Raw genomic sequence first — 27,037 nt, forward strand, 5'->3', positions numbered from 1 at the left:
TACTGTCCTCATCATATTATGTGAGGTGGAAATTTGATCTATTGTTCTGCTTCCTTCCTCACAAAAGATTAATAAACACCTTCATAAGAAAAGCTCTGAGGTTTGGCACTCAACTAACAAATGAACAAATGCACTGAACAATCAAACAGTGGGATCTTAGCAATCCATAACCTAGTTGCCTTTGGCTGCAGTTCTGAACACTCTTTATTAGGAACACAATCCCACTGAATACAGCTTGGCTTACTTTAGAGTAAGTTATGCATAGGATTACAATGTAAGCTTGCAATTCTGTATCTGTATATCTGGGAGTAGGGTCCATAGAAATCAACTGGACTTTTTTCTGAGTAAATGTGCATAGGATTGCACTGAAAAACTATTGCTTATATGAATTCATTGAACATACTGAAACCTTGTGTTTTTAAAATGGGGGATGAACACTGTGATGCCCATCTTAATTTGCATCCCCTGGAAAGCAAAGCAGAGCATCTATATTTGGTCGCCCATTCAACATATGTCTCTAGATGTACACATCACTGAAAGCCATAGATACAGCTGGGTGCATATTCCAATGCTTATTCCAATGGGCATTCCATTTGCTTTTGCAGTTCCTATAAGTGAGGCTATCCAAAACCCAGGGTTCCCATCAGTATCTGACTAGATATAAAAGAAGAAAACTACACAGAACTAAAGGGACAAAACCTGGTAACAACCAATCTTTTACTGCAGAGGAGGTTAACCCCTCCTTACTAGGGCCTGCACCAGCTCCCTCAGGTGATTCCTATGCCCCCTTCCCAATACACCTAAGAATTTGATGGCAGCAGTGGTGCATTTGTTTATACATTCATTTGTTCCTCAATTCCGTTGGACTCTGGTGCAATATAATGGAGTATCTGGCATATGTTTCTGATGCAGAGGAAATAATAAAGAGGGGAAATAGAAATGTGGGGAAATTGTGTTCAGACATGGAATATTATCCTGAAATGGCCATCTGGGGCCACAGGTTCAAATCCTACCTCCCAGAATTATGAGACGTGTGCATGGAGGTGGCCACATTTCACAGCACATGCTTTTTGACCAGTGGCATGTGACCCGCAAAGGAATCCTAGGTGTAAATGTGGCCAAAAGCTTTGTTTCTCTCACACACATCATGTGCATGCACACACCCACATGCACAATCCATAGTAATATTGTCAAAACAGAATACAAAAAAAACCTGCTGTGGTCCTTCAGCAATTATTTAATATTATGCTGTTTTAGAATAAAGTATCTAGTCGAGTGTTTTGTAATTCCCCCCCTCATGTAAACAGTGCAAACGAAGCAGATAATTTAACTTGTTTCATATGTTTCCAAGAAGTCGTTTTGAAAATTCTCCAAGCACAATTATATTTCTATAGTGCAGAGATTCCCCCCCCCCCAGTTCCAATTTTATGGCAATTGAACCTTGTTTGAAGAAAAGATGATCAATTTTCTTTTCTGCTGTCCTTGGAGAACTCAAGTATGCCTGAAGTTAAGGTTCTTTAATGAGAGAAGAGATTATTAATGCTTATTTAGGGAGCCGACACACCAATTTTCCAGATACAGATTGCAGAAACAATAAATATAAATATATAATGATGAATGCAATATATAACAAAATGGAATATCATAACTTTTTGTAGGGGGTCACCCACAGTTCTTGTAGATTCATGGGCATGGACAGACAGGCATTATATACCCCTTAGCAAGTTGATCCACATAGATAAACCTAACTGGTAGTGCTGCAAGTCACTACAGTCTCCCTAACAAGGGATAAAGAGATTATTATTCTTATATGCTTTTATGAAAATCAGTTGAATAACTGGATTTACACCCAAATTGTATGTTTTGGACTCGAGTGTTAAATAAATTACTTGGGAGTAAGCCCCACTGAATTCAGCAGGGCCTGTTTCTGGAAATGATAGGGAATGGCATACACATCACTTATTGTTAATCTGTCACTGGCATTTCCATCACAGTTCCCTTTTCTCTCTCTCCCCCATTTCAGTTTTTTGTGTCAGATAAATTTAAGTGGCAAAAGGCAGCCAAGTCGTCAGTTCTGTAGGTGGCAATGGATAATCTGAAAGGTGGCAGAAAGACAAGCAGTAATAGCATCAACTTTCAGAAACAGAATCTAGGTTATAAGAACAAGCCATTATAAAACTAAAATAGTCTTCAAACTGATGTATGACACTTTAGCCAACGTGATGTGTTAACATACATTTGAAACACACCTTCAGATTCTTCACAACTTGTACCAAAGTTCATAGTAGTTAGCTTTTCATGAACGGTTAATGATTCTGTGGAAGAAAAGGGCAGCTTTGCTTCTTAGAAGGAAGTCTTACATGTTTTAGAGAGGAGGATCCTTAGCTTGTCAAAAGCTGCTCAGATACCCTTTCCCTTGTGGTTTTCTGAGGTCTTTCACAAGAAATTTCATCCGAGATTTGATTTGTCTTTGAGTTCAAAAGCATCTGAACTCAAAAGACAATGATTCATTGTGTTAACAATTGTCTCAATGACATTTTGCCATTTCCATGGATTCAGAACATGAAAGAAGGGTTGTCAAATCACCATTTGTGATGTAGTGACCTTCACAGCTAACCAGGCACAGGGGCTGATATGCACAGGGAAGGCTGGCACTCAGCCAGATCCATGGAGATTTCCTTTTTACTAAGCGACTACATGGAAGGGTAAAAAACAATAAAGGAAAACTGTTCATCCCATTGTATGAAAGTGTGGGGGAGGCAAACATAGAATATTCAAAGCACAGAAATTAAATCTTTGCAAAATAAATGTAGATGTGGAAGGTCTTGTACCCTATCTCAAGTCCTACCTTGACCCCTGGTTCTCCACCTTCTAGAACTGTCCTCAAAAGTGCCAGTGCAACTGGTGGAAAGCCCAGAGATGGCAGAGGAGCACTTGCATGGATGCCAGGAGTCTTGTGTTTTAATATTTTGTTGGAAGCCACCCAGAGTGGCTGGGGCAACCCATTCAGATGGGTGGCATATTAACAACAACAACAACATTCCTCATCAGGGATCTCCTCAAGAAGAAAGGTCTGCTTGAGAGGAGGGAGAAGAATCTGCTACCATCAGTGATCCAGCAGATGACCAAGCAAAGGAGGGAGGATATAAGCTTCTCATTGGCTACTGAGTCTTTGCTAGAACTTTATTGCATAGCTCCTGCTACAACTGGCGGTCCTAGAAATGGACACCAGTAAATGAAATGGAATGGATTTCTGGGGTGGTGGTATTGCTTTATTAAGTCCTTTTTACTGCTTTCTTGGTTTTTCTTCATTAATACTTTTTATTGTTAGCTTTTTTGGTTTGCTTTTAAGAAAAGTGAAGAAAGCACACTTAAAATAAATAGCTGCCCTATAGTTCTTGTGAGTCACTCATCCACACCACCAGCAGCCTTTTTGTCTTCTTTGAAAGTGTGCATTTGATGCCCAAGGAGAAACCAAAGCATACAATTAGGGACCAGAAGACTTGACTCCTCTTCTACTTTCACTGGTGTATTATTAAGCAGCTCCATTGGATCACATTTAGTTCTACTTTCATAATGGGGGGAAGGTTAATTTTCTACCATGTCTCAGTAATACAGCATGAATGTATGAACATCCACAACTGTTTTCCCTCTTCTTTCTCCCCTTCCCCAGTCCTGTAATGTCACAGAAATCAAAATTGACTGACTCCTTGTAGTCTGCAGAAACAGGATAAGAAGCATCATTTGTGGGGGAGGAAGAAGACTGTCTAAAGCTTTTTCTTGAAGAAACCTGGACCAGTGTTAATTAAAAAGCCCCCAAAAAGTAGTCGAAACCAATTACTCATATTTTATTTTGCATGTCAAAACAGTTTCATGCCTTGGTGAAAGGTTCAACTCACTTTTTAATGCTTCTGAACCTATTAGTCTATCCTTAGCAAGTCAGGCCCCCCCCCCCCAGTAAAAAAGAACAACAAAAACAAAGGAACAGAAGAAAGGTTAGATACTAAATTCTTAACTCAACTTTAAAGTCAGATGTTTCTGAAACATAGTGGAAAGGCACTCTGTGGACATCACCCCAGGTTTAATAAGTGTTATTTCCAACATTGGTGACAAAATGCAATTATGCTGTTGAGACAGGTCTGAATGAAAGTCACCACATGAAATATTAACATCCAGCTGCCGTTGAGCTGCCATTGTCTTGGGTTGATGAAAAACAATAATCCCATTTCAGTTTCAGAGGAGTTTTTATAAGAAAATCCCATTTAAAAAACTGGAAAAGAAAAGTTAACATGTTTACTAAGACAGTCTATGTTCAAACCTGGCTGGGCTGAATCATCACTGGAGATATTAGGAATGTGGGTATTTATGCCATTGCTGTATTCCAGTCAAAAGGGAAATGAAATTATCTTCTCAACCCCCAGACCACTTCCTGCATCCTTCGCTATTTCTGACCACTAACTAGAGTTTACTCTGTTCTACCCTGGGACTGGAAAAAAGAAAATTTTATCACAGGAAAAAAGACTGAAAGATTTAAACTAATAACCTCTCATCTTGCTTCTCTTCCCAGCTTTGGATGTTGGAGGATTCCAGGGGAAACAGGAGCAGAAATGGCTGATGTTTGCTTATCCAGTGAATATGATTGTTCCCCCCCCCCAAAAAAAATAAGGCAGAATGGAAATTGATGTCTTCCAACATCCCTATTCTCAACCCAGCTTTTCCAGTCCTTCTTTTCAGGAAAAAATAGTTAATTCTTTAGTACAAACAAATGTTCCCAAAACATTTCCAGCGTGCTTTTCAAAGGAAAAGGGTTGGCCCTTATATCTTGCTTATTGGTATTCCCACTTATATGGTTTTGCTTTCAGCTGTGAGCAGCTTGTGATTGCTTTGTTTCATTTGCTTTTGTAAAAGGTTCATTAGCCATGTAAATTTCACATAATGCTGACCTCACCCTTTGGGGCGTATGTGAGGAGACCACACAAGTGAGAAATGAAAGCAGAATAACACTTTCAGAAGCAAGGGGTTTTGCTTTGAAACAGCTTTGCCTGTTGTAAGCGAGATAATTTCTCCTTGCAAACGAGATGTAATCCAGTGCTGATGCTATCAGTAGTTGGCTGTAAGATTAAAATATTGTTTAAAAACCACAACAGCTCTGTATAGTTGTGCCAGAAATGAAAATAGTAAACTTAATCTCAGCTTCAAAACTCCTCACCTATCCTCAGGGGTAGTTCATTGTAACCCATTCCCCATCTGGCATAGAAGTAAGGTGGCCACTTATCACCATCAAAATGAGGGATGAAGGAGGGCACACCAATTTTTATAATATCTGCAGTTGCTAATTTAGATGTGGAGATAATTTAGAAATAATTGCTATACAGTGGTACCTCAGGTTAAGTACTTAATTCGTTCCAGAGGTTTGTTATTAACCTGAAACTGTTCTTAACCTGAAGCACCACTTTAGCTAATGGGGCCTCCTGCTGCCACTGCGCCACCAGAGCATGATTTCTATTCTTATCCTGAAGCAAAGTTCTTAACCTGAAGCACTATTTCTGGGTTCAGAGTCTGTAACCTGAAGCGTATGTAACCCGAGGTACCACTGTACTTTAAATAGACATACATGCCATTGTGAGAAAGACTGTGACCATGCGAACTGACTGCACACTCAGCCTCTGGTCCATGAGGTAGCTATGGGTGAACAACTTCAGAAGAGCATCCTCCTCCCCAGGGTTCTTTGCCTTTGAACTGATCTAGATAGCTCTTCAAATAGAGGACTTCTTCAAACAGAGGACTGTCCTGTGGCAAATGGGAGATTGTACTCTGCAAAGTAGGACAAATGGCTATCCTACTCCATGCAAGCATTTTGGTGCATAACATTTTAGACCTCTTTTTTTCTGGATCTATCCCTTTGTGCTCGAAGTTGTTTGTCACACTTGCTGTCTGTACAAATCAAGGGGCTTATGCCTTCTTCCCTAGCCTTCTTACAAATGCACTTCCAGTAATGAGATTTCAGTAAACGCATTAGTGAGATAGGATAACTATCAGTAACCACAACAAAAGCCAGATCAAATACAAGGTGCAATCTAACTGGGAAACATGTAAACACTTAAATGAGATCTTGGCATCAATAAGGGATTTCTTGTTCTACTATAATTATGTTATAATGGTGAAAGTTGCCTTAGCATGAAATGGACATTGGAATAAATGCAGCACTTTTGAAGAAATATATATGTATGTATAATCCCTTTCATCAAAGACTATGAAAGACATGTAGAATTACTGTTTTGTACTCTGAAATGTAGGTATTTCATTTGCAAACGATATTTTGCTCACTGCCACTTTAGCCAGAATTTTAGAGTGAAATTGTAAAACTGAGTTGTTCTGTGTATGTTTTAAAAAATATGAATGGAGTTTCCCCCCCAGTTTGCTTCCCCTGCTTGTGTTGTCTTTATCTCTCTGATGTGACACTTTTATCATTCTGTTAGTGTATAAGTGAAACCTTTCACCATTACTTTGATTATGTTTATGTAGCCTCCAAAATATTTGCAACTCTGTTATAGAAAGGACACCCATGTTGAAACACAGTTGTGGTCAATGTATTATGCACAAGCAAAAACGTGCAAGGTGGACTCACACGGATGACAGGGGTATCTGGATGAGAGCCTCTAAAGATGACCTCAGTGCATAGACAGGTTGTTATGAAGATAGCCATTACCTTACATTTGAAATTTCTGGGGGTTTTTTGTACAGAAGAGTCCTCTTCACACATCAAAGCAAAGCAAATTGTATCACAGAGTATACACAGCAGATACCTGCAGGCCTCACAAGAGTATATTTCTAAACCATTAACATTTTTAGGTGCATACTTAAAACATTCTCAATATCCTGAGTGATTTCAAGTTAGGGCTCCTTCAGATGACCTGTTTATCTAGCATTCATCCTGATTTGCCTATGCAAAACTTGCTTATTTGTTTATACAAAAGTATTTATATGCTGCTTGTTATAAGAATTTTAAGGTCATACTGTTCATAACTGTATATATATAAACCACAAGTCTGAAACCCCACAGAAAAGGTCCTGAACAAATTGACTTCAAATATTTCTCTGCACGGTCAAAGTGGGAAACCTTGAAAAAAAGAAAAGTTGTGCTAGGGTAACAGAGCCCTTTAGTCCACTTTAATTGCAGAAAACTTAATTTCTGGCATGCGCTTGAATTCCTCCCAAAAGATAGTGACAGTCTGCAGGCACTCTTAGTAAACTGTGCTCAATTTCTCAGCACCCACTACTGACAGTGCATGGCTACATGTTGCTGACATAGGAAGTCCTTACAAATGCAGTAGACAAAGGCAATATCCAAGAAATGCATTCTAAATGCTGCAGTGTTACAGGGACATTTCTGAGACCCCCCCTCCCCACTTCTGCATGTTTTCTTTGTTTACAATGGGTTAAAAATGCAGGCTTCCATTTAAATGTCTTATTTAAAGCCCTACTGGAGAGTTGAGAAACTGTGCCAGACACTTTAACAAATCTGTCCAAATATTCACAGTGTTACTTATCATTCTCACATCAATTAAATATGTGCTAACTGTAATTATTTCTGCTCTGCTTCATTATTTCTCCTCAGCCTTACTAATAAACTGCTCTAGACCATCCAACTTTGCTTCCCCACCCTCCTTTTCTTATTAGGGCTCCAACATACATTACAGTAAGGCAATCAATATTCCAAGGTAAGAAAAACACGGCATGTTACACCCCATGCCTTTGCAAAATGTATGAATGTTCACTGTGACCCTCTCCAGAACTGTTGGAAATTGGTAATGAGTGATAATTACTACATTATAAGAAGAGCAGCATGAAGAAATTACAACTCCACACTATGTTGCTGCTTGCTACGGATACAGTTCCTTGTAAGGTAAACATGTTTTATGGTGGCTAGAAACTAGACTAAATCCTGTCACAGATATATCAGTGCCCTAAGCAGAAAATCCAAATGACAACAGATGGGCATCAGTACCTCCAGTGATGGAAAAATATTATTATGCTATTATAACAAGCCAAATAATTGATAGTTTGCTACTCTTAAATGGTACCAGAAAACTGTCATCTTATCCTAGCTAATGATAAGGACAGCCTGTTATTTTTGTTTGCATCTTCAGCAGTCCTACATAACATGTTCCTTGTGTTACATAATTTTTAGCATAGGGTTACAATTGGATTGCAAAAGAGCTGAGAATTCTCTTTCTGCCCAATTTTTGCAGCCAGGCCCATTACTTAAAAGATATGAGGCCCAGACCCAAAGACACAAATTTGGAGAAACCTTGCACATGTTCAATTCTTTCTTCAATGGACATTGGAACTAGAAAGTTGATGTGTAGCTGCTGTGAAACAGCTTTCTATGTCCTCCATCTCCCTGCCCCACCACAGACATTATCTTCCAGATAGTATGGAAACCTCCCATACAAAGCAATATACCAGACATGTAATAAGAATAAAGCCCACTCTGTGTTTGCAGCCTCAGCCATCAATGCAAAAACAAACAAAAAACCCACATGAAACAAGCTAGATTTCCCCAGTTTATAATGAAAAGGGAACTGGGTTGATCTCTTTAAAGAAAGAAACTCAAGGTCAAAGAAAAGGGGGAAGAAAATAAAAACACCTATTCCTGCTTCAATACAGTTCCAGAAAGGATTGATGGTGGCAGTCTTGTGCCCACTTACCTGGGTGTAAGCTCCATTGAACTTAATGAAACTTCTGAGTGGGCATGCTTTTCAGAAAAAGCAAATTATTATATTCCCTCTGTGCTTATCCAATCTGATTTCTGTGGACAGGTGTGGTTATTTGTGATGTACTGTTGCTGATGAGTGAATGGAATGATGAGGGGATGAGTGAGAGAGTGAGAAACACTGGACTGAGCAATGGTGAACCTGATGTGTACTAACAGTTGAACACAAGGAGGTTTCTACACTTGACCCAAGCTCACAAAGGGAAAAAAAGAAAAGAAATCGAAACATTCTGAAGGAATGATTTGCATCCTCATCAGGTTGCCAAACTGCCAGAATGCGAAATTGGTAGGGTGGTGGATAGGAAAATTTGCTTGGAGTCCTGGCTTATATGGACATTTAAACAATGCTAAAACCTTGACTAAAGTACATGACTAGCTGTCAGCTGTTGAAGGGAGTTTCAGTGCAGCAGCATCTGCAGGGTTACCCCTGGTCTAGCTGTTTCCTGGCATTTGATGCTGGTCACTCTGATCTGTCAGGCTCCTCTTCTTCTAGGTTGGGACATGAGCTACTGCCCAGGACAGGCGGCATGATAAAGAACACCTATTCACACAGGTGGCTATGTGGACCTCACTGGTTAATTTAGGTACTCAACTCATTCATTTGTTACTTTCTATATGTTGTCCTATATGTTGTGTTGGGTAGTTTATTGAGTTCTGATGTGAGAGATCCAGGTTCAAATATTTCCTCAGGGCAGGACAATGAGAAATGTGATAAAAAACTGTACAGCACATTGTACATTGGAAAGTCCTATAGAAATGATTAATATTATTAAACAGAGACAGCTGTGGGAGCAAGACATGATTGAAAATCACACAGCCATTTAGGTACATTGAAAATGGTCCCTATATTGCATTTATGTCTGTTTTTGCTCCAATAAACTCTGGAATCCATCACAAGTATTTTCATAGTGCATCCATCATAATCTAGTTGCAGTGTGAGCAAAGTTTTCTTGATGAAATAATCAATGAGACACTGATTAAGTTTGCCAAATGTCATTTGACCCAAACCCTGGCATTGCTGGGTGAGTTCGCTTTATGTGACAGCCATTGTTACATGAGAGTTACCTGCAGTTCCAACATGGTTACTAGGTAGATTCTAGCGATTGGATAGACTCATTTGCTGGTCACCAGTAGTAGGTTCACTAAAAGTAATTACTCTTTCCCATGGACAGCTGCTTCCTGAAGTTATTGAAACAAGAGATCCTTCATTAAATGGTGAAAGCTTTAATGATGTTCCTAGCTTCATATAATTATGAAAAAAAGTATGCATCATGAGAAAAGTTTGCATCCACCTTGCCATTCTGATCTGATCTGATACCATGACAGATCCTACTAGTATACTCTGTTCAGCATACAATACCTATAAGGAGGTAGCTTACAAGAAACATTAAAACACATTGAGTTGTACATTTACTCAGACTAGAACGGTTCATGGTAGATCACTCTGGGGATGAGGAGATGGAAAAGCCCTTTCCAGAGGTGGTCCATCCCTGACTTGCTAACTGATTAAAGCTTATTGAGGCACCTCCTAAGCAGCCTATTTCCTTATATCAGGGATGGGGAACATTAAACTTCTCATCAGCACAAACCACCATCTTCAATACAGTGGTACCTCGGGTTACAGACATTTCAGGTTACATACGCTTCAGGTTACAGACTCCGCTAACCCAGAAATAGTACCTCGGGTTAAGAACTTTGCTTCAGGATGAAAACAGAAATCGTGCGGTGGCAGTGCAGAGGCAGCAGGAGGCCCCATTAGCTACAGTGGTACCTCAGGTTAAGAACAGTTTCAGCTTAAGAACGGACATCCAGAACGAATTAAATTCTTAACCCGAGGTACCACTGTAGTTAGGAATGATGGTCCTTGTAGTCCAACAAGAAGTGCAGTGCCTCAGGTTTCCCATCCCTGCATTGCACAGGTAGGGAGATACACACCATAACTTCTGATTCCGCACAGTCCCCAGTGTCAGTTTCCTTACATGCCCCCAGCAAAGGAATTAGACCCATTCATGGAGAATGCCTGTCAATGGCTATTAGCAGCTTAAATCTGGGCACTAGGTGCTAGAACAAAAATGGGGTATCCATTCTAAGTTGCCCTCTGGATCTAGCTACAGCTGAAATATAATACTGGAACAGATGGTCTTTGGTCAGATATATGAAGGAAATTATTAAGTTCATAGCACATACATGTATACTGTACTACAAATATTGCTGATGTTTAACATAACTCTATTGTTTTGTTTTGTTTTGTTTTGAGATTCACATCCTTGAATTCCTGATACTAGCTGAGAAAACAACATTCTGGCTGGTTAGGATTCACAACTCTGTGTTCCCTTCTGTTGTCAGGTTTGCTAGCGTGCCTGCACACATGTCTTGCACTTGTAGTGGCAGAGAAGCTAATTTGGGAGGGATTAGCAATACTACTCTTGGGATCTTGACTGGAGCCCATTGGGAACACACAGACAGAACTGCATTGGCTAAGGATACCTGGCTAACTTTGGAAAGCATAGAACTGCCCGATATGGAAGCAGTATTAGTTTGCCTGCTTTAGCAATAACCACAACTTTGCAGCAATTGTGTGTGAGAGAGAGATAGAGAGAGAGAAAGAGAGAGAGAGAGTGAGAGAGAGTGCACAAAAAAATATGGGAAGAAGGTATCACACACCAACATAAAATGATTTCTGAAGGAACAAAATGGTTTTGCAGCTTGAAGTGCCACTGCTGAAGCATACAGATTAGAAAGGGTTAATAATGGATTGCACACGTTAACCCACCCATGTGTTACCTAGACCATAAACTTCACAGATAGAGAAGAGAGAAAAGAGAGGCAGAATATAGCTCCATATGGAATGATGGAGAGGAGTCTAACAGAGCAAATCAACCTCCTGATCTGCCATGCTGGAAAAGGTCAGGATGAAGCCAAGGTGTCTTTCCACACAGTTGTGAAAACCTCTGCAGGCCTCCACTATTTGTGTGGAAGCTGCACAGGCAAGGAGCATCTCAATATGTCTATCCAAGTGGTGTCAGAAGCAACTATTGACAGTATCCCTGTCAGGGGGAAACCTCAAAGCTGAGAAGAATGTGGATGCTCTCTGCTGTGCAGCCAAGGGTGAGGCAGAAGACAGAATGAACCAATCTCTCCTGAAATTTAGCAAATTCTGTTCTTCAGAAAGGCAAGTTTGTGCTGTGTATTTGCCACCTAGTTGCCTTATTTACTTATTTGCCGCATTCAAAGGCTGCCTTCCACAGCCTTGCAACATCTATAACATTACAAATAACAAAAGAATAAGAAACATCATCTAAAACAGAACAATTCTAAAAATCATCAGAGCGAGAGAAAACAGGACCAGCAGACTAAAACAATGTAAGTGTAAAAATACACAGCAGCAAAAGCACATCCAAAGTCCATCAACAGGAAAGCATAACATAAATATCAACCTTTTGAAATGCACTGACCTTTTAGTCCCTTCCATATAATTGTGTTGATTTAGCCCCTGGCATCTAATCTTGCTAATTTTATGTCATTCACTTCTCATGTGGAACTGATCTCTCCACTACTTTTGGTACAATATAAGATCTATTCTTTTCTCAAGGATGCACCCAAAGGGATGAATATCTCACTCATTGTAGCAACTGGAAACTGGTTTCTACAAAGTCAGATCCATTGGTCCTTCTAGCTCAGTAATGTCTACACCAGTGTTTCCCAAACTTGGGTCTCCAACTCGTTTTTGGACTACAACTCCCATCATCCCTAGCTAGCAAAACCACTGATCAAGGTGATGGGAACTGTAGTCTGGAAACAGCTAGAAACACTGGTCTACACTAACTGGATCAGCTCCCGGGGTTTTCAAGCAGGAGTCTTTCCCAGCTCTAATCATCATCATCACCATCATCATCATAATTTATTTATATCCCACCCTCCCCAGCTGAAGCCGGGCTCAGAGCGGCTAACAACAGTAAAATAACACAGTTTACATAAAATCACAATCAATTAATTGAAATACATTCTAAAATCAATTCATTCTAAAATCAATTCAGAATCAAATTAATGGTGTGAGGACATAGAGCATGTCCATCAATGGCAACCATTGGGCTAGAGTTCTATGAGGATTACAGAAGGAGGGGGTCAGACTGTGCCTTGGCCAAAGGCCTGGTGGAACAGCTCTGTCTTGCAGGCCCTGTAGAAAGATGTCAAGTCCCGCAGGGCCCTAGTCTCTTGTGACAGAGCATTCCACCAGATCGGGGCCACGGCCGAAAAAGCCCTGGCTCTGGTTGAGGCCAGCCTAACCTCCCTGTGGCCCGGGATCTCCAAGATGTTTTTATTTGAAGACTGTAAGGTCCTCTGTGGGGCATACCAGGAGAGGTGGTCCCATAGGTACGAGAGTCCTAGGCCATATAGGGCTTTAAAGGTTAAAACCAGCACCTTAAACCTGATCCTGTACTTCACCGGGAGCCAGTGCAGTTGGTATAGCACTGGGTGAATGTGATCCTATGGAGTCTTGCCGTGGCATTCTAAACCCTCTGGAATTTCTGGGTCAGTCTCAAGGGCAGCCTCACGTAGAGTCTACCTGGATTCGCTGGGGATTGAACCCAGGAACTGCTGCATCTAAAGCGGGTGCCCTGCTGCTGAGCGATGGCCCTTACCTGATATGTGTTATTCATTTGATTTAAAATTTATATGCTGCCTGATTGTAATATAACCTCCGAGGTGGTTTAACAGTAAATGTTGAAATTGTCAGGAAAATGGTTAAAAACATTTAACGATAATTAAAATTAATGGTAAAATAGATTTTAAAATGTCCGCACCCACCTGTCCAGACAGGTTGGCCTAAGCAAAAGTGTTTCAAGCAGGCACTGAGAAGAGCACAGCAAACATACCTGCCAGGTGTCAGTGGGCAAAGAGTTCCAAACTGTAGGTGCTGCCACACTAACATGATGGGTAATAATTTGAACATATAAGCATATGTTTGTAAGCAAACCCTCATTTGGTGTGTGATTTTTTTCTACTTAAATACGCATAGAAACACAGCTTTAGATTTATAACCGGCAACTAATTAACAAAGACAATATGTTCTCTTGATTTAATTATTCCACTGCTGTTGGTTTCTTATTATCATAATTGTCATGATCACTGTGTAGCCCTCACTTTTAGGAATGATTTTTTTAAAATTGTGGGTTGTTTTTTTTTTTAATACCAACAGAAAATCAATAGTGGGAACTGCTCAGTCTATGAGAAATGCTTACCTTTTTGGGGTGATCAGTTAAAAATGTGTGGTATAAGTAAAAAGTAGGTATTATTCAATATTAGTCTTCAGAAATGTACCTATAGCACTAACTGCTCCATTTCTGCCTGTACCTCCTTTCATTGGTGTAGAAAGCCTCTATACCAGGCATAGGCAAACTGGGCCCTCCAGATGTTTTTGGGACTACAACTCCCATCATCCCTGACCACTGGTCCTGCTCGCTAGGGATGATGGGAGTTGTAGTCCCAAAACATCTGGAGGGCCCAGTTTGCCTATGCCTGCTCTATACAGAGATAGGGAACCTGTGTACTTCAACTCCCATCATCCCCAGCCAGCATCATCATTAGCCACCACATTGGTCAATGTGATTGCAAGTTGTTTTAATGGTGTAACCCACCTGGGGACTGTAGGGGAACAGCAGGAAATCCATCCAGATTGAATATATAACTCCCTCTGCCCATGAACATGCAGTTCGTCCTTCTAAGACTTCTTCCAAATTCTGCCAACTCTGTGTGGCACTTCTAAGTTTAGTTCAAATTCTGACTTTTCAGCATCAGATCCAGACATGACTTGCCTCTTCCTCCCATCAGCCTATTTTTGTTACCTGCCATCAGAAGCAAAAAGCTCCACACATATGTTCAGGGGAAAGTTTTGTCAGGACAGCATGATTGGACCTTCAAGCATAGCACCTTTTTTTCCCCTTTGTTACAGGTGACCAAAAGTATACTCAAGTTGTGGTTTTCTTTATACATTATAACGTAGAAAATAAAATTGCAGGCTCGGTGCCCTGGTGTTTCTTTGTCAATTCTGGGAAGAAGAGAAATGCTGCTGCTTTGCAGCACTTCCACAGGGCATTTCTAAATACATTTCCCAATGTGCCAGGTGGCCCATGGCGATTTCCTTCAGTGTTCCTTCTATGAAATCAAATTAGTGTGCTTTGGAACCAGGGATATTCACAGCCTGTGGACAGCACTTCAGGTTTTAAGCGCTCATAAATGTCAAAATGTTACTGAGGGGGGCAGAGAATTTGTCATGGGGGCACTGATTCGTTTGGTGACTGTGACATGTAGTCTAGCATAGAGCTGCTCTTCAAAAGCGTGTAAAGATTGCGGGGCACCTAGGAAGCTCCTATCACTCAAGATGGGAGGCCAAGTCATCACAGTTCCTCCTTGTGGGGTTTGGATTCTCAGGTTGAACGGATTCTACTCCCTTTGTGATCAGGAGAATAAAGGTCCTACTGAATAGAAGATATATGCTGGAGAAACAACTAGCCATATTTAATAAAGGAAGGGCTTGTGGCCATGGCAAAGAGCAGCAGGAGGGACAGCGAGAACTCAAACAGTCCACTTTGTGGTTTAAAATGAACAAATAGTTAAACAGTTGTTATTCCTACAGCATTCATCAGAACATGCAGCCATGTCATTAAATGACACCTAACAACAGGAAGCAACTAAAAATATACAAACAAAACATTTAGGAAATCCTGCAGCTTCAGGAAAACAGAGCTTTGAATTGTGTTTTTAATGATTATGGTTCACGGGAGTGCAATAGTCAGGTTGCTAATCTGTCCAGTCACAAAGACAATGTTAGGTCAAGGCTTTCAACCTCAGGCCAGGAGATACATTAAGGAAGGCTACACGTTTGTTTTTCTATAGAGAATTTACACTGAACGAGAACGGCAAATGGGCTAGACCAAGCCTTTTGTTCTTTTACCCTGACATAGAGTCATGCACCTAATTAGTTGACTCGGGTGTGATGACTGCTGGATATCGGTTGCCTCTTCAGCTGGTTTCCAATTAGATGAGCACCGGGTTTTGAGTTTTGTTTTCTGCAGCTCCTCAGGTCACTGAAAGAAAAGGTCAGGAGTTCACCTGCTCACCTGCTCATTCTTACCTGTCAAGGTCTTGGTGGTTTAACTCTAAGCAAAAAGTGTGCACTTGAGCTGGAACAGAGTTTTTAAAAGAAAACACATTGTAACAGGAAGGACAGCAACAACAATCCAATTTTTTTCCTTGTGAGCAGTGCAATGAGATTAATACACGTTGCTAAACTATTGCTATTAATTCTGCTTTGTTACATTATATAGCTGTGGCATGATACAGAATTTGTGTTACTATGGAGCTGTGGTATTCTGGAATAATGCTACAACCTTAGACACCACAGGGCTGAGGAACGTCTGGCCCTGTGGGACTCAGTGGGCCTGGTTTGGCTCGCAAGGCTATTTCCCACAAACCACACCCACCTGCCTCATGCCTGATTTCATATATGATGTCAAGAGTGGGGCAAGTATAGAAACAGTGAGGAAGGAACAATCAGGATTTTAAAAGGTGCTCTGAATTGTTCCTGTACAAGCAGGGTTCCTTGTCAGTACCAATTAGCTGATCTGGAGAGAGCAAACCTCTTTGAAAGCAGGTTCCTAGCACCATTGAAGAAGGTTGCTATAACTCTCAAACAGCCACCTCCTTGAAGATTAAAACTAATATTAAATTTGTATACCACTCTTCAGCCGAAGATCTCAGGGTGGTTCCCAGAACTGACCAAGAAACATTTTGCATTTGTATGTTGTGAACTGGCCTGTGATCTTGAGATGCAGAACAGTGTACAAATGTAATAAATAAATAAATGATAAATAATTAATAGTCTGAATATGATTTTGGAAAAATAAGAAACTGAACTTGACAGATCCCCAGTCCCTAGTGTAACTGAAATAGTAGCAGAGATTCCTAATATAAGGTTTGCTATGAAAGAAAAGATGCCTCTTTGAAATGCAGGTGGTTTTCTGCAGATTTATCATGGTATGTGGGAACAGAATTAAACTTATCTAGGGCATTTGAGAGCAACAAATTAAATAAAAGATCAAAAGTGGCTTTGGGGTTTTCCACTCTTCATGTAAATTGCCTGAAGGTGGAGGGAATCTCATAAGGATTTGGAAGAAATGTAGTTTCTTTTCTTCCTCTATTACTTCACTTCTGTAATACAAAGGAGGAAAATCTCTTAATAAACAGAATTATTTTAAAAATGCCCTGTGGCTTAGCTGCCCAGCTAATATTTTCTCAGTAGGATGCTTTGCCAAAAGGGTGACCATAACATTGTTCAATTACCTGCTTTAGGTGTTCAGACATTCCGTTTCACCATGACAATATTTTCCTCTGTGTGTGCAGCCTTTCTCCCTGTCTATTTGTGTATCTCAGCAGTCAGGCAAATTCTGAAAATCTGAGCACAAGCACATTATTATTTCAGACCTTAAAGGTTGTTTTCATTAGGCCAATTTAAAGTCTTTTTTCCATCTACAAATAACCAAAGGCAGCTTCCTCAGAACATGCCCATCCCACATCTTCTCATGCATCTATAAGCTACATGGAAATATTCATAGCTGTCAAGCACTGCCATAAGGATTTGTGTCCCCAGAGGTTCGCTGGAGTAAAAAACCTCAAGCCTCGGGTGATGCCAAAAGAAACGGAAAGGAATATGCAAGCCTTTTTTTATACTCATCACATTTAAAAATCTTGTATCATTGCCACATAGATCTGCAGCTCTGCCTATCTGTGTCCACCTCCCCTGAGCTCCTGTGGTGCAGAGGAGAAGATGCCATCAAAAGCTGAGAGGGAGGGAGGGAGTATAATATATATTGTGTTTGGGGATCTTCCAGCCCTTTTTCTAGGAGTGTCCCCACAACGGAAGAAAGCAAAGCCAAATGCCCTCAGGAATCTCCCCAGGCCTTATCTCTCACTGGCTTGGCTCTGTGCCTCCCTCAAGTGCTGGAATGTGTCTTTGAAGTGTGAGCTTGCCATCTTGCTTGCCTGGGTGGAGAGATGTGGGGGGGAACTGTACAAGCATGTCACATCCACTGTTCTCCATTTTTGCCTCTGGCCATCTCCTCTTTTGCTTCTAACCCTGCTTTCTACTACAGCATCTAGAAGGTTTGCCATGAGGTGATGCAGCCCTTGGGCTAGAAAGGTCTCCCCACTTCTGGTCAAGGGAACAGCACTACCTTTTGGTCTGCTTCAGTTTGGCAATAGAACTGTTACCATTATTCCAGTCCCAACCTTAAAACACTTTGTATGCTTAGCAATCCACAAACTTCCCTCTAATGCAAGGATAGGAAACCTGTGGCCCTCCAGATGTTGTAGAACTACAACTCTCATCATCCCTAGCTAGCACAACCCAATGGTCAGTGGTGATAGGAGTTGTAGTCAAACAACATCTGGAGGGCCCCAAGTTTCCCATCCCTGTGGATACCTTGCTAATTTTGTTGGCCCCATTTAATGGATTTGGGAGGTAGACCCAGCTGTGATATTACTGCTTAGTTGCTTGTTGAGCTGCTTGCTTGCCTGGTCTCAGTTAACAAATAGGGACAAACTGGAACCTGCTAGTGGTTTGACATGGAACATACACAGCACAAGCAAGAAAGATACTGTCTAGTATTGCAACTGAGGGATGAACACAACATGATGTTATTCATGCAACTAGGAGATTGCACATTGTTGTTGGAAGTAAATAGCCAGCAAAGTGCTCTCTGGTCCAGACTAGGACCATACATTGTGGGAAGGGAAGCTTTAAATTCCCCTGAAATTGCCACAACACAGATTAAATCTCTCTGTGGTTCCCCCCCTTTTTCCATCAGGGTAAAATCAATCCATCATTCACACAGTTGGACCATTGGATTGTGTGTGCATGTGTTCATATGTGTAGATGTTTGGGACAATGAGAGCAGAGGCAGCATTGAACTTATAAACTTATTTTTCTATTAGTTTATGAAGCTAATAGTAGCTATAAAGTGAATGGGATTATTTATATTTGCTAATCCCTCCCCACCAGTTGCCCTCTTAAAGGAACAGAAACATCCACCCAGATGGATGTTGGCAATTCATCAATTAGTAAAACAGCTCTGTGAAAAATGAAAGTCCAAATGTCATTTCCTCCCATTTCACATTTGAATGATTTGTCTCCATTATCTCAAATGAGGCCTGCAGAACATGAGGCCTGCAGACCTACTGCAGTTGTCTACCTGACTTTTTAACAGACCATTGGGGGCAATCTCTGCTACAATTATTGCTACTCTCAGTAAAGTTTAGTCCATTTAGTTCATTTATAGGCCTCTTTTCAGTGGTGCCCAAAATACAGCATCATAAAAACAACAATTTAAAGGGACGGGGTTAAGGTTTTGTAGAGGAATTAGAGAACTCTAAATTTGGAATTCAGCAAGGAAAAACTGGAGCTATTTCCCCCATCTTTGGGTGTGTGTGTGTGAAATAGCTTGGTTTAACGAGTCCACTCCTGTGGACTCTCCTGTGGAGAGGGCTGCCCATAACTGATGGGACTAATGGAAGAAAAGAAAAGTAATAGTGGTAATAGTCAACTGGCCAGAAACACAAGCAAGCAGACTGACATGGGTATCTGACTTTCTTCTAACTGCAGCTTGGCATGTAGGAATCAACAGGTGAAGCTTTTCATCACAGAGGTAGGCACTGTATCACTTGCTAATGTCTGAAAATCAAATCACCAGATGCTGGTAAGGCAATCCAAGAGACAAGAGAGGTGGGAGCACAGAAAAGCATGCGCTGATGCAGGCGGAGAGCTTGAGTGTGAGAGGAATTAAAAAGCAACAGATAAAAGAGATAGCAGAAATGGCAGTGCAGAGAGAACTGTGAATAAAAGAGTCCACTAAGGGGTTCTGACAGTGGAGCCATCAGAATAGGACTTTAGAGGAAAAGTCCAGGGTCCCACCCTGCAGATTGGGGAGCCCTAAATGCAGCTGGGTCAGTTTACCACATTTTGAAGTAATACAGTTACCATTTAAAGTGGGAGCATCTGTAAGATCATTAATCCCAGAGTCCAAAATTACCTAACGATAGCACAGAGTACAGAGGAAATCTTACAGGCAGGGTGGGACAAGTTAACAAAGAATAGGATAAAAAAAGAGAGCATTGGGTTAAAAATATGTCAGAAATGCTTTCCTATTTTGCGTTGCAATTCTGCACACAACTTTCATGAGCAAGTCCCACTGAACTAAATGGGACCCACTTTTGAGTAGACATGCATAGGCCTGTAGCCTTAGGATTTAATCAAAATGTCATGGTTCTCAGAGTGATTTGGTTTTTGCAACTCTGACTTAGATTGTTAGATCTGTAAGACAAGACAATTGAGAAAGTACAAGAGGAAGTTAGCCACAGGACAAGTGATATGCAGTCGCAATGTAGGTTGTGAAAAGCCCATTAATCAGACATCCATGGACTTTTTTCTTTCTTTAAATAGCTCAAATATTTACTCATGAGTAGCTGTAGTGAAATGCCTGGATTTATTCCAGAAAAGGATTTGCAGTGTAACTTGCTCCACTGAGTTTCGTAATTGAAATAATGTGCAAGATAAACTGACAAGCTACTTTGGCGGAATTTATTATAAATATTAATACCCTACTTTCTCATGACTCATGCCCAAGGCATGCTTGTAAACTATTCTGGAATGGAGTAACTGATAGCCACATTACAGCTGGTGTGCATTTAAAGAAAGACAAACCCAAACTTTCAGAGGACACCTAAAGAGATTAAACTGAAATGCTGCTCCAGGCTCTACTGCAAGTCCAAAAGACGTTGATAGATTTGCTTTCCTTTCAGATTAAATTGTCCTTTCAGATTAAATTGAATGTCTGATTTTAAAGTAGTTTACCTGCTCCTGACTTTGAAAGCAACATTTTCCTTAACTATTTTTTTTTACTGTTGTTTAGAATCCACTCATTTTTGTGTATTCTAGAAATTGGCACCTCTGTATGAAAGTGATCCCTGAGAATGTAGCCTCTCTGCCTGGATCAGAAAGAAGTCTGGATGCAAGTGTGTTTGCTTGGGGACCACAGGACTGACATGGAACCACTTTCAGCTTCAGAAGCTGGCAAGTTCTAGCAGGGGCACAGAGCAGGCACAGATATTTAAGGCCAGGCTGACAACCACCACCTCCTCTTCCTTTCTAAGCATAGCGTTCAGCTCCCACCCCTGGTAGGCATTGTGAGTTTAACTGGCTTCCACAAAGCAACTGAGGAGATTTTTTATTGTCCTTTTCTGTGATTGGCTTGCAGAGGTTTTTTTGGGTTGTTTCTGTTGTTGTTACTCAAATGTTACAGTGTTGGGTGCTGGATAATTAGACTGATTGTTTTAATTGTCTTTGGTCACTTGTCAGCTGTGTGCAGGAAGAAGTTGAAACAGATAGTATCCTAAGGCACATACTCTGGGTGAGGTTGCGACCTTGAGAGGGCTTGAATCAGGAAGACCTACCTCCTCACTTAAGGGTGTGACAGGAGGAAAGAGTTGAAAATTAACTGTACTCTCTGCAGGGTAGGTTTGTCCAGTCTACAGGCTTAGGAACTGGATAGAGTTTGAGGATACTTCCTGCACATGATTTCATTTTGCCCCTATGTACTTGCAAAAAATCATTATTCTACAGATTTCACCAGCATGATAAATCCTGGTGATCTATAAAGCTTTGTTTCTCATGCAGAGCCAAGGGGCTTAAAATGTTTTGCCTTCTCCTGGATTCACTTGAAGTCTGTTGATTAGAAAGAGAGTATGCTCAAAAACCTTCCTCAGTCCTCTTGAATGAAGGGGTAGAATGACAGGGACAGGGACAGATCCAAGCCTCCCCCAGCCATTTTATAGTCAGCGAAATCAGATGCATAGTTTATAAGAACAAGTTGGTTGTGTATGTAATTTTTCCATTGGAGATTCTGCAGAAGGAGCATTGATAATTATGCCCCCCAGTGAATCTTCCTGAGGCAGTGTTCGCCTGGCATTGTTGAAGGTGGGGGAGGAGGTGCGACGGTGGCTGAATATGTGCATTTTAAATTTCTGCGATTGCATTTTCACTGAAGTGTGGGGGCCCTGGAAGTTTCCTGATGGTTTTTAATGCAATTGGTTCCACTTAGGAAAGATGACATGTGGAAATGTGATGAGCTGAACGCTTCATAGGTAATTGGAATTCAGGCAGTGGCAGCCACAGCAACAATAACAACAACCTGTTGCCTTGTCACAGCTCTTAAGGAAAAGGAGGGAGGGGTGGGGCTTCTGTTTTCTTTCTATGTTGTGAAAGTCAGTGCATCCATCATATTACCCACTGATCCTAGATGTTGGCTGCTTAAACCAAAATTTTCTGAATGTCAAAAGTTTATGCACTTACGACAGAATTGGATGTTACCCAGAACTCATAAGTGACCTCTTTAGTCCCTTTCCTCCTGATGTATAGTAATGAGACCCACAACAGCATAGTGGCTAGCATGTCAGACTAGGACCTTGGAGATCCAGGTTCAAAGAGCCACTCAGCCATGAAGCTCACTGGGTGACCTTGGGCCAGTCATTGCCTCTCAGCCTAACTTACCTTAACAGAGTTGTTGTGTGGATTAAATGAGGAGAGAGAGAACAATGTAGGCCAACTTGTTCTCCTTGGAGAAAAAGGTGGGATATAAATGCAATAGAGAAAAAACATAAGAATAATGAGATGCATGATGTGGCATGATCACACATGTTTCTCCACTCTCATTTGATACCAGTTACGGAGTCTGACCACTGGTGCATCTGAGTCAGTGTCGTCTACACTGACTGACAGCAGCTCTTCAGGATTTCAGCCACAAACTTTTCCAAGCCGTGCACAGAGATGTCAAACATGGAACATGGGTCCCGCTTTCCCGTGCTTCTGGGACAGCCCAGCTGAGGACCTACTGGGCTTTTCAGCAAACATGGGCACTGAAGAAGGCTCCATAGACCATGGAACAGATGATCTGTAGATGGAAATGAAGGATACTCACAAGCACCTTTTGGCCACCTTGAAAGCAAGGTAAGCACAACCAAATCCCTTCATTTCACCCATGAGAAATTCACATTTTTAAAAAAGAAAAATCCCCTTTCATCATTTTAGAATGAAATTCTCATTATTTTTATTATTTGATGAAGGAGTGTCAGGAAAAAATGCCTGAGATTTATTTTTTTGGCATATCGCTAGAATTCTCCCAGACTAACTAAAAAAACAATTTTAAAGGATTCATTCTGAACAACCAGGAAGAGTTGAATTGTATGATAGGGTTTTTCTCTCTCTTAAGCTTTTACCTTTCTTTTCCTTAGATTGTTTTGTCGGTGTAAGAGCTAGTAGGGTTTGAGATAGAGGACTCCTATGAAGCACAGTATATCTTCAATTCCACTCACAATTTAATGAATTGGAGGCAGGCTCTTAATATAATTCTTATCTATATTTTAGCATAATGACTGCAAATCCAATTTTATAAGCCAATATCTTAATCCCTATCACATTTTAATGTGCATCTGTGCACGCACATTCCAAATAGATATAAATTGGCTTACATAACACTCTTTCTCTATACTATATTACCTTCCTAAATTACTCTGGGTGTGAGGATATGCCTTTCTTTAGCATTTCAGTCTTGTTTTAATACATGATATAGCCCTTAAATAATATGCAATTCATGTCTTTGTCATTCATATACACCTCTGAGCCAATAAACTGAACATTAAGGGTCAAATTTCACATTATGTTAAATGTGCTTAACACTGGCCACTTCCTTTTTTAAAGATAAAACTGCTGAGCAGGCATTCAGTCTTGCTTAGGACTGTGTTGCACAGCCAGGAGGGTTTAATCCTTCCACCCACTCCCATTTGCCCACTGAAAATTATATCCCACACAGGAGGTGTTATTTCCCCACTCCAAGCCCAATAGAATCTCAGAATGGACATTTTTATTCTGTAGAAAAGGTAGGAGATGAGCAAATTCTGGAGAGATGAAGATGCATTGTGAGTGACAGAGGAAGGCCGGGGAGGGAAAGGAACATCAAATAAGGAGATGGGAGGGTCAGAAGCCAGGATGATACAAGGGAAGCTGACTGCAAGCTCCCTTGCATAAATGGGTACAAAAACTAGAAAGAGGAGGAGGAGGAGGAGGAGAATCTAGGGGAAGAACGAAAAGTAAAAGGTGACCAATTCTAGCTGGAGATTCCTCTCAAAGAACTTAAGAGCCTGCTGCACTGATCACTTTTGCAGTATTTTGTATGTGTTTATATCAATAAATTTTTATATTTTAAAAGCCTGCTGAATCAGGCAAAGCATGTTCTCCTTCATGGAGAGCACGTGTTGCGGTGGGGGCCGCCAGGACACTCCAAAGTTGTGGGGCAGACTAATTGATCGTTGGCCACTGATGTGATTGGGCTTCCCTTGTTGTTGGGAAGAAGTTAATGTTGCCATTTGTTGATTGACAGCCAGAAATGCTAAAACTCCTTGCACGAGGCTAGGGCTTCCTCTTTTCACCCGTGCATCGGATTCCCCGTCCCCCCCTCCCTAGAATTAGGGTTGTTCGCTTTGACCTTGCTATGCCTGTCATGGGGGCGTCTGCTCTTGGGGCAGGGGCCCGGTAGGAATTTTGTCCATCTGGCTGATTGGCTGGGGCCATTTGTTTTTTGCCTACTGCGTAGCAAATCATCACAGCTTGTAAGATTGCAGTTAGGCATTGGTTTATGGTTTGGTTGGTTGAGGGGCATGGATTGGCTGTGCCTGCCCCTCTAATGCTGCTGCTGCAAGGGATTCCGTTAAAGGAATCAGGGGCTAACTATTGCTTGTCCACCCTGTCAAGGGGGCTCGGCCACTCCAAGAGCTCCTGGCTGCATTTGGGGAGGGCTGAGGGCAGGTTCCCTGCTCCGTTCGCTACCCCCAAGTGTATTCCCCTTTTCTGACTTTTGCATCGTGCGAAATGCCACGGTGGGGGCAGGTAGTCGCAACCAATGCCTAAGCATGTTTGTATTTTAATAAAGTTGTGGCCAAAATTATGCCAAAAAACCTTAAACAAAAAAAATGGTGTGATGTGTGAGTTATTAGGGTGGCCCTGGGGACCTCGACACGCAAATGGCCCATCTAACCCAGTATCCCATTCTCACAGCAGCCAAACAGATCCCCCTAAGAAACCCAGAAACGGGACAAAAGCTTTCTCCCCTCCTGCAGTTTCTAGCAGCTGGTATTCAGAAGCATTATTGCTTGTGATTGTGGAGGCAGAGCAAAGCCATCCTGCTAGCAGCTGCTGATAGCTGTGTCTTCCATGAATTTGTCTAATCCTCTTCTAAAGCCATCTAGATCTACAGGCCACCACTGTCTCCTGTAGTAGCAAGTTCCATAGTTTAACTATGAGATGCACAAAGAAGCACTTTCATTCACCTGTCTTGAATCTTCAAACATGCAGTTTCATAGGATCTCCAAAAATTCTAGTGCTATGAGAGGGAGAATTCCCCCCCTCTATCCACTTTTTCAATACCATGCATAACTTTTTATTATGCTATGTTTTACTAAACTAAAAAGTCCCAGATGCTGCAACCTTTCCTCACAGGGGAAATCAGTCCTCGAATGGAGCGTTACAACAACTAATACAACAGGATGATATTCCTATACTGATCTTAGTAGCTCTCATGTGCAGCAGCATGGAAGCATAGAGTGTAGCTGTGCAGAAAAAAACTCAGGCCCCAATTGTCTACAAAGGAGGAGGCCCACATGAAGTCTTCGGCAAGATATGTAACCCAGAAATATTGGGGCTTCAAATCTCACAGGACGCTTTCCACACAGAGTTGTATACCTGAAGGCTGCTTTCCTGTAGATGCTCTCGTAGCAGGGCTGGATTTAGGTTAGATGATGCTCTAAGCTACTGGAGGTAATGGGGCCCTTTATATGTCCAGCTGTCCTTTGTCAACAACAAATTGCCCCTGTTTTTTGTGTTGAACATATGCTATATGGTAATTTAGGGACCTAATAGGTATCTAAAGCCATTTGCACATGTTGCCATGCAGAATGTAGGCACCCTATACATAGAAATGAGCAAACCAGTGATATTTTTGGGAGCAGGCTAGCTGGCTCATAGGAGCCTACACAACACAAAACACTTGCTGTATGTAGGTTTTATTTTATTTGTTTTTTATTTTATATTTTGGAAATGTACATCTAGGTTTTTTTCATTTTAATTTTTTTGGGGGCCCCAAGAGAGTGGGGCCCTAAGCTATAGCTTGTTTAGCTTATACAGCACTGTCTCATAGTATGCACAGATGCTGAGGGAAGGGATAGCTGTACAAAAAGTGTTCCTGTACAAGAAGGTTGTAAGGCCTGAATAGGACTGAAGTCATAAAACAAACTCTGGATCAGACAAATAGGTGATCCCACAAAACCGGTTTTGTAATATATAGCATTTAAGCTATGAAATATATATTGGTCAAGATGGCAATGCTCCTGAAAATCTTATATTTTGGAAATGTACACCCAGTTTTCTTTTCCTTTAAATTATTTTGGGGCCCCCAAGAGAGTGGGGCCCTAAGCTATAGCTTGCTTAGCTTATACATAAATCCGGAACTGCCAACCATCAAACCAACACCTCCTGCTATCTTTTACTGTCTTCATGAGGAAATAACTTCTGATAGCTGCCACCCCGTGTCTATTCAAGGCCAATTTAAGACGTCCACCAGCACATTATGACACTAGATGTACAGTAAACTCTGGATACCTAAAGTATTTTTTGGGACTTCAACTTCCATTATTTTAAGCGATAAGTAAGAAAACCTTTTCTTTTCCAAAGATAACTCCTCTGTCTGCAGTGCTTTTCTGCAAGCATGCGATAAGGGTATCTGCAATACAAATGTAACTCCTCTATCTTGAGCTGGAATCTCAGCACTGAACTGTGCAGGAGAATTTTTCGTCACTGGATTTTTAAAAAGGGTTGGGGAGGTAAGCTGAGAATAAAAGACTGCTTCTTGAAAAGATCCATTTAGCTTGTGATGGTGAGACACAGTGGTATTTTGCAAGATGAAAAACTGCTAATTTTTTCTCTTCAAGTACATTTTAAAAAAATGAATTGTTTTTATTTTACTTTAATTATATGCTACATTTTCTCCTTTCTTTGCCGTCAGAAAGTTTTGAAGAGAAAGTTCACCAAGCAGCCATTCCCAGAATGTTGTAAACATTCAGTTCTTTTTGAAAGTTTTTATTTTTCAAAATGTGACATTG

The 27,037-nt window shown here is 41.0% G+C and overlaps 1 long non-coding RNA gene across 3 annotated transcripts; it reads right to left on the reverse strand.

Moving 5' to 3' along the window:
* Positions 1–1,270: 1,270 nt before the first annotated feature.
* On the reverse strand, positions 1,271–19,968 carry LOC310749394. 3 transcript variants are annotated; one of them, XR_014541600.1, is made up of 5 exons: positions 19,408–19,851; positions 17,120–17,231; positions 15,752–15,864; positions 1,650–1,778; positions 1,271–1,515 (listed from the first exon to the last, which is right to left on the reverse strand). It is a non-coding gene; the product is annotated as an uncharacterized lncRNA (long non-coding RNA). The 3 variants fall into 3 exon arrangements; XR_014541601.1 differs by lacking the exons at positions 1,271–1,515; positions 1,650–1,778 and adding an exon at positions 19,898–19,968 and having other exon boundaries at positions 15,491–15,864; positions 19,408–19,505; XR_014541602.1 differs by lacking the exons at positions 1,271–1,515; positions 1,650–1,778 and having other exon boundaries at positions 15,491–15,864.
* Positions 19,969–27,037: the final 7,069 nt, after the last annotated feature.

The sequence above is a fragment of the Podarcis filfolensis genome (assembly GCF_964270895.1).
Source record: "Podarcis filfolensis genome assembly, chromosome: 1".
Taxonomy (NCBI): domain Eukaryota; kingdom Metazoa; phylum Chordata; class Lepidosauria; order Squamata; family Lacertidae; genus Podarcis; species Podarcis filfolensis.